Source organism: Hyla sarda, unplaced genomic scaffold (assembly GCF_029499605.1).
Source record: "Hyla sarda isolate aHylSar1 unplaced genomic scaffold, aHylSar1.hap1 scaffold_211, whole genome shotgun sequence".
NCBI classification, from domain to species: Eukaryota; Metazoa; Chordata; class Amphibia; order Anura; family Hylidae; genus Hyla; species Hyla sarda.
The window spans coordinates 192,039-200,509 of record NW_026608774.1 but is presented as its reverse complement, the minus strand read 5'-3'; the positions used below and the strand labels follow the sequence as shown (position 1 = coordinate 200,509).

The 8,471-nt window shown below is 44.2% G+C and overlaps 1 pseudogene; it reads right to left on the bottom strand.

The window, feature by feature from the left end:
* Positions 1 to 294: 294 nt before the first annotated feature.
* LOC130319342 (olfactory receptor 2D3-like) lies at positions 295 to 1,222 on the bottom strand (annotated as a pseudogene).
* Between the last annotated feature and the right edge of the window lie 7,249 nt (positions 1,223 to 8,471).

The following is an 8,471-nucleotide window of genomic DNA, read 5'->3' as shown; positions in this document are numbered from 1 at the left end:
TGTAGGGATGGCAAAGGGCAGGTGATGTCTGGAGGAAACCAAGCACTGCCCATCACCTGCCCTATACCCTCCCTACAGTGATCATGGGGATTTGCATTGAGGGGGCGTGGTCGTGACATCACGACCCCTGCCGCCAGCACCCAACGTTCTAAATGAACATCAGGTGCTGCACAGAGATCGCGGGGCTCCCAGCTGTGGGACCCCAGCGATCAGGCATCTTATCCCCTATCCTTTGGATAGGGGATAAGATGTCTAGGGGCAGAGTACCCCTTTGAGAAAAAGTCTGTACAACCTTTACAGGAAGACATTTGACCTTCTCATATGTCTGAGAGCTCGGTGGACATCTTTATTCCGCAGGCTGTAAATCATAGGGTTTAACATGGGCGTGATGATCGTGTAGAAGACAGATACCATTTTATCTGACACTTGTGATGTTCTGTACCTCGGTTGCATGTACATGAATATACCTGTCCCATAGAAGATGATGACCACAATGAGGTGGGATGTACAGGTGGAGAAGGCCTTGGACCTTCCAGAGTGGATTTTCAGGATGACCAGGAAAATTTGCACATAAGAATATAAAATGAGAGATAAAGGTACAAGAAGCAAGATGGTGCTGCCAACCAATATGACAATGTTATTCTCGGAGATATCACTGCAGGCTAGTTGTAGCAATGATGGACCTTCACAGAAGAAATGGTTGATGATGGTATCTCTGCAGAACCTCAGTCGATGCATAAAGAATATATCTATAGAGGAAGTGATAAAGCCGCTGATCCAGGAGACGCTGATCATCCGGACACAAGACAGAGTGTCCATGACCACATTGTAGTGTAAGGGGGTTACAGATCGCCACATATCGGTCATAAGCCATGAAAGCCAACAAGACACATTCCGTCTGGGCCAACAAAAGGAAAAAGTAAATCTGAAGACAATCCACATAGGAAACGATTCTCCTGGAGGTAACGGAGTTCATGAGCATATTCGGGACAGTGACAGATGAGTTGAGGATGTCCAGGAAGGACAAATTGGAGAGAAAGAAGTAAATTGAGTTGTGTAGACGTCTGTCTACTATCACCGACACTATGAGAAGGACATTCCCGGTCAGTGTGATCATATAGACCATCAAGAAGAAGAAGAACAGTATGGCTTGTATGCTTGGAGTGGTCGACAAGCCAAGGAGAATAAAATGATGGAAGGTGCTGTGGTTCCCAATATCCATCTTCAGGAATCATGAGAGAAGGAGATCGCTCTTGATTGCTTCACCCTTGATGAGAACCTTGGAGGTGATCTGCTAAAATATCAAGTAGTGAGTGCACAACCTGTATAATAGTGTTCATTGTCGTGACCCCTCGAAATGACTCAACACACAGCCATTAATGTCTAAACCCTGGCAACAAAAGTGAGGACACCCCTAAGTGGACAATGTCCAAATTGGGTCCGAAGTGTCAATATTTTGTGTGGCCATCATTATTTTCCACAACTGTCTTAAAGGGGTACTCCACCCCTAGACATCTTATCCCCTATCCAAAGGATAGGGGATAAGATCTCTGATCTATACAATACAGGAATATGGGTCACTACTGTGGTAGATATATACAGTGACATTGGCTATCCCTAAACACTGATCTTAAAATTGAGACATTCGCCAGTGTATCCTTATATGAAGGACACACCAGAGCCCGCACACCAACGCCAAGGTTTCTCAAATGGCACGGGACCTAGCACTAAACCTACCTGTGCGTGATAAGCAAAACAGGGGCCAGTGGGCAATTACGGCCGCATTAGGTCAACTCACAGAGTCCTCCCAGGTACCCTCCAGTGTGACTGAGCACACATACAATGGGAGGAGGGAGGCAGACTGCAAGCCCCACCCAAGTTGGCTAATATAGGTGCATGGCCTCACAGGTGCTACCTTTATGCTGCCTAGAAAAGGTTCAAGGCGCATTCCATATGGAGTTTACCCACCTCCAAGTATAAAATGTAAACAACAACAAAAAAACGTGGTCTCAAATGGCTGGAGGTGCTGACCCCAAATGTGGTTGTGCATTTATACTGGGGGAGCAGATCCTACCCTTGTAGTCCGTTGCTAGGGGTGATCCCCAGCATAAAAATGCATACAATGGAGGATGCCTGCAGCGGACTACAAGTGCCACAATAGAATCCTACACCAGATAAACGGTGTGGATGTGTAACAATTAGAATAATACAATACAGGAACATGTGTTGAGGGATTAGCCAATGTCACTGTATACATCTACCACAGTAGTGACCCATATTCCTGTATTATTCTAATTGTTACACATCCACACCGTCTATCTGGTGTAGGATTCTATTGTGGTACTTGTTGTCCGCTGCAGGCATCCTCCATTGTATGCATTTTTATACTAGGGATCGCCCCTAGCAATGGACTACAAGGGCAGGATCTGCTCCCCCAGTATAAATGCACAACCGCATTTGGGTTTGAGCACTTCCAGCCATTTGAGACCACGTTTTTTGTTGTTGTTTAAAGATCTCTGATCTCCGCGATCTCGGCTGCAGCACCCCCCCCCCCCACCCCCCAGACATCCGGTACACAGAGCGAACTTTGCTCCATGCTGGATGGCTGGTGATGCGGGGTGGAGGCTCGTGATGTCAAGCCCCGTTTCTGATGTCACGGCCACGCCCCCTCAATGCAAGTCTGTGATGGGGCGTGGCCCTGACGTCACAAACAGGGAGCGGCCATGACATCATGAGCCACCAGCTCTGCACCCGATGCTCTAAACGAGCGTCGGTTGCAGCACAGAGATCGCGGGGATCCCAGTGGAGGGACCCCCGCGATCAGACATCTTATCCCCTATCTTTTGGAAATGGGATTAGATGTCTAGGGGCGAAGTACCCCTTTAAGCTTCTTAGTAATGGAGTTCACCAGATCTTCACAAGTTGTCCCTTGAATCCTCTTCCCTCCTCCATGTTGACTAGTGATGAGCAGCATACGCCATATTCGAATTTGCGATATTTCGCGAATATGAGGACGAATATTCATCCCATATTCGTGAAATTCGAATATTCGTGATATTCTTGAATTTTTTTTTTTTCCATTGCGAAATTTCACTCGTCTACGCATGCGCGCTATGACATCATGCGGGAGCGGAGATCATTTCCTGGATCTTTGCCAGTCGCTTTTCGCATGGTGGGGAGTAACTTTTCACCAAGTGAGGTGTAAGTAATGTCACCGCTGTTATTTCATTATATTTAACTGCATTTTAGACTAGTTTAAAAGTTAGGATATAAGATCAGATAGCAGTGTTTCCCAAACAGTGTGTCTCCAGCTGTTGCAAAACTACCACTCCCAGCATGCACTGACAGACCGTACATGCTGGGAGTTGGAGTTGTGCAACAGCTGGAGGCACCCTGGTTGTGAAACACTGAGTTAGGTAACAAACTCTCAGTGTTTCGCAACCATTGTGCCTCCAGCTGTTGCTAAACTACAACTCCTGCATGCAACTCGCTGCATCCCCCCCTCTCCCCCAATGTGAATGTACAGGGTAGGGGCTTACAGGGTGTTTGTAGCTGAAGCAAATTTTGCGCTGCAGCTCAAACTCTCAGCGGGAAACTACTGTGAACCCCCGCCCGTGTGACTGAACCAAAAAAACACTACATTACACTACACTAACACCAAATAAAAAGTAAAAAAAACACTACATATACACATACCCCTACATAGCCCCCCTCCCCTCCCCAATAAAAATTAAAAACGCCTGGTACGGCACTGTTTCCTAAATGGAGCCTCCAGCTGTTGCAAAACAACTCTCCAGTATTACCGGACAGCCATTGACTGTCCAGGCATGCTGGGAGTTTAGCAACAGCTGGAGGCACCCTGTTTGGGAATCACTAGCATACAATACCCCTATGTCCACCCCTATGCAATCCCTAATTTAGTCCTCAAATGCGCATGGTTCTCTCTCACTTTGGAGCACTGTGTTATCTGTGGTGTTACATAGGACTGCAGGTCACATCTATACATTATCTGTACTCAGAGAGTTATCACTGTGTTATCTGTGGTGTTACATAGGACTGCAGGTCACATCTATACATTATCTGTACTCAGAGAGTTATCACTGTTATCTGTGGTGTTACATAGGACTGCAGGTCACATCTATACATTATCTGTACTCAGAGGGTTATCACTGTGTTATCTGTGGTGTTACATAGGACTGCAGGTCTCATCTATACATTATCTGTACTCAGAGAGTTATCACTGTGTTATCTGTGGTGTTACATAGGACTGCAGGTCACATCTACTACATTATCTGTACTCAGAGAGTTATCACTGTGTTATCTGTGGTGTTACATAGGACTGCAGGTCACATCTATACATTATCTGTACTCAGAGAGTTATCACTGTTATCTGTGGTGTTACATAGGACTGCAGGTCACATCTATACATTATCTGCACTCAGAGAGTTATCACTGTGTTATCTGTGGTGTTACATAGGACTGCAGGTCACATCTATACATTATCTGTACTCAGAGAGTTATCACTGTGTTATCTGTGGTGTTACATAGGACTGCAGGTCACATCTATACATTATCTGTACTCAGAGAGTTATCACTGTTATTTGTGGTGTTACATAGGACTGCAGGTCACATCTATACATTATCTGTACTCAGAGAGTTATCACTGTGTTATCTGTGGTGTTACATAGGACTGCAGGTCACATCTATACATTATCTGTACTCAGAGAGTTATCACTGTTATCTGTGGTGTTACATAGGACTGCAGGTCACATCTATACATTATCTGCACTCAGAGAGTTATCACTGTTATCTCTGGTGTTACATAGGACTGCAGGTCACATCTATACATTATCTGTACTCAGAGAGTTATCACTGTGTTATCTGTGGTGTTACATAGGACTGCAGGTCACATCTATACATTATCTGTACTCAGAGATATCACTGTGTTATCTGTGGTGTTACATAGGACTGCAGGTCACATCTATACATTATCTGCACTCAGAGAGTTATCACTGCTATCTGTGGTGTTACATAGGACTGCAGGTCACATCTATACATTATCTGCACTCAGAGAGTTATCACTGCTATCTGTGGTGTTACATAGGACTGCAGGTCACATCTATACATTATCTGCACTCAGAGAGTTATCACTGTTATCTGTGGTGTTACATAGGACTGCAGGTCACATCTACTACATTATCTGTACTCAGAGAGTTATCACTGTGTTATCTGTGGTGTTACATAGGACTGCAGGTCACATCTATACATTATCTGTACTCAGAGAGTTATCACTGTTATCTGTGGTGTTACATAGGACTGCAGGTCACATCTACATTATCTGTACTCAGAGAGTTATCACTGTTATCTGTGGTGTTACATAGGACTGCAGGTCACATCTATACATTATCTGTACTCAGAGAGTTATCACTGTGTTATCTGTGGTGTTACATAGGACTGCAGGTCACATCTATACATTATCTGTACTCAGAGAGTTATCACTGTTATCTGTGGTGTTACATAGGACTGCAGGTCACATATATACATTATCTGTACTCAGAGAATTATCACTGTTATCTGTGGTGTTACATAGGACTGCAGGTCACATCTATACATTATCTGTACTCAGAGAGTTATCACTGTTATCTGTGGTGTTACATAGGACTGCAGGTCACATCTATACATTATCTGTACTCAGAGAGTTATCACTGTTATCTGTGGTGTTACATAGGACTGCAGGTCACATCTATACATTATCTGCACTCAGAGAGTTATCACTGCTATCTGTGGTGTTACATAGGACTGCAGGTCACATCTATACATTATCTGTACTCAGAGTTATCACTGTGTTATCTGTGGTGTTACATAGGACTGCAGGTCACATCTATACATTATCTGTACTCAGAGAGTTATCACTGTTATCTCTGGTGTTACATAGGACTGCAGGTCACATCTATACATTATCTGTACTCAGAGAGTTATCACTGTGTTATCTGTGGTGTTACATAGGACTGCAGGTCACATCTATACATTATCTGTACTCAGAGATATCACTGTGTTATCTGTGGTGTTACATAGGACTGCAGGTCACATCTATACATTATCTGCACTCAGAGAGTTATCACTGCTATCTGTGGTGTTACATAGGACTGCAGGTCACATCTATACATTATCTGCACTCAGAGAGTTATCACTGCTATCTGTGGTGTTACATAGGACTGCAGGTCACATCTATACATTATCTGTACTCAGAGAGTTATCACTGTTATCTGTGGTGTTACATAGGACTGCAGGTCACATCTACTACATTATCTGTACTCAGAGAGTTATCACTGTGTTATCTGTGGTGTTACATAGGACTGCAGGTCACATCTATACATTATCTGTACTCAGAGAGTTATCACTGTTATCTGTGGTGTTACATAGGACTGCAGGTCACATCTACATTATCTGTACTCAGAGAGTTATCACTGTTATCTGTGGTGTTACATAGGACTGCAGGTCACATCTATACATTATCTGTACTCAGAGAGTTATCACTGTGTTATCTGTGGTGTTACATAGGACTGCAGGTCACATCTATACATTATCTGTACTCAGAGAGTTATCACTGTGTTATCTGTGGTGTTACATAGGACTGCAGGTCACATATATACATTATCTGTACTCAGAGAGTTATCACTGTGTTATCTGTGGTGTTACATAGGACTGCAGGTCACATCTATACATTATCTGTACTCAGAGAGTTATCACTGTTATCTGTGGTGTTACATAGGACTGCAGGTCACATATATACATTATCTGTACTCAGAGAATTATCACTGTTATCTGTGGTGTTACATAGGACTGCAGGTCACATCTATACATTATCTGTAGTGTTACATATCACAGTGTTATCTGTTGTGCTTCTTCTGTTTTTAATAAAGCAATTGGTTGTCACAGGATACAAGGCACAAAGGACGAAAGCAAAAGCCCAGGAACACTCTCCTCTCTAAACCACCATGTGAATCTGCAGGAATGCTGGTGGGGAGTGATCTTATATACTGGTCGTACCAGCAAGTTTCTATTGGTTGCTAGGGACGTTGCTAAGCTCTGACAACTGTGCTTGCAGAACTCTCATTGGCTGACAGGCATAAGTAGGGGCGGAATTTCCACGAATATTCACATTGCATAAACCTTTCGCCTCACAGTCTCATCCCTGGGTCTTTAAAGATACAAGCATTTTGCATTTATCAGTTGAAGGAGATCCCTACAACGTGCTCAGTTTTTAAAACAGTTTGAAAAAAAGACGAATATTCGTAATAAAGTATTTTTAGCGTGAAATTCGTAATATTCGCGAATATACGATATTCGCTGCGAATATTCTAAATGCGAATATTCGTGAGCAACACTAATGTTGACATCACAGAGCTGGTGGATGCGAGAGACCTTCCATTATTGGAGGCCCCACAGATGCTCAGTAGGGTTTAGGTCTGGAGACATGCTTGGTCAGTCAATCATCTTTACCAAGGCAGTGGTGGTCTTGGAGGTGTTTGGGGTTATCATGGGAGAATACTGCCCTGCGGCCCTGTCTCTGAAGGGAGGGGATCGTGCTGTGAGTCAGTATGTCACAGTACGTGTTGCCACTCATAGTTTCCTCAATGACCTGTAGCTCCCCAGTGCCAGTAGCACTCATGCAGCCCGAGACATGGCTCTCCCAACACCATACTTGACTGTAGGCCAGACACACTTGTCTTTGTACTCCTCACCTGGTTGTCACCACACACACTTGACACAGTCTGAACCAAATAAGCTTATCTTAGTCTCATCGGACCACAGCACATGGTTCGAGTAATGTGTGATAGCCTGGAGGAGTAGGGTATATGGGGGTGCAGCTGTGCGGTTACTAAAGGGTGCTTGCTTAACCCTTTCTATTCGTGATGCCAGGGTGAGGGCTATTCTCTGTATGCTTGTCCTACCGCCACCCTTCCCAAGAGCGATAGGGAGATAGGAAATAATTGATTGTCCAGAACCGGAGATTTGCAGAAACTGAAGATTTTAGGCAATAATGAGCAGGAACAGTCCATACAACAAAGTCTATTAGAGCTTGACAAGTGGTTGGGACCTCGTGAGTCTATTGAGCTTAGGAAGGTAATTGTTGCGGTGATCCACTGGATTTAGGGGTTTAGATTCGTTCCAGTAATCACGCTAGCTTTAGCGGGGATTGAGATTTTAACTTACGGTTTAGTTTAGGCTGAGGCCGGCAGATTTTCAGGCCTAGCTTGTCTCTGAAATTTCCGCAGATCCGTCCTGCTAGTCCGGCATCCAAAAGAGCAGCAACCCAAGAAAGCGATCATTGGCTACAGCTCCCTTATATGGGCAGGGGCTGGACTAAAGCTCACTGGTCCATAACAACTGTCAATCTTCTGTACAAAGAGTTATGGGTAAACATGTGACCCAAGGACCTCAAAAGGTCCTCCAACATACCATAGAGG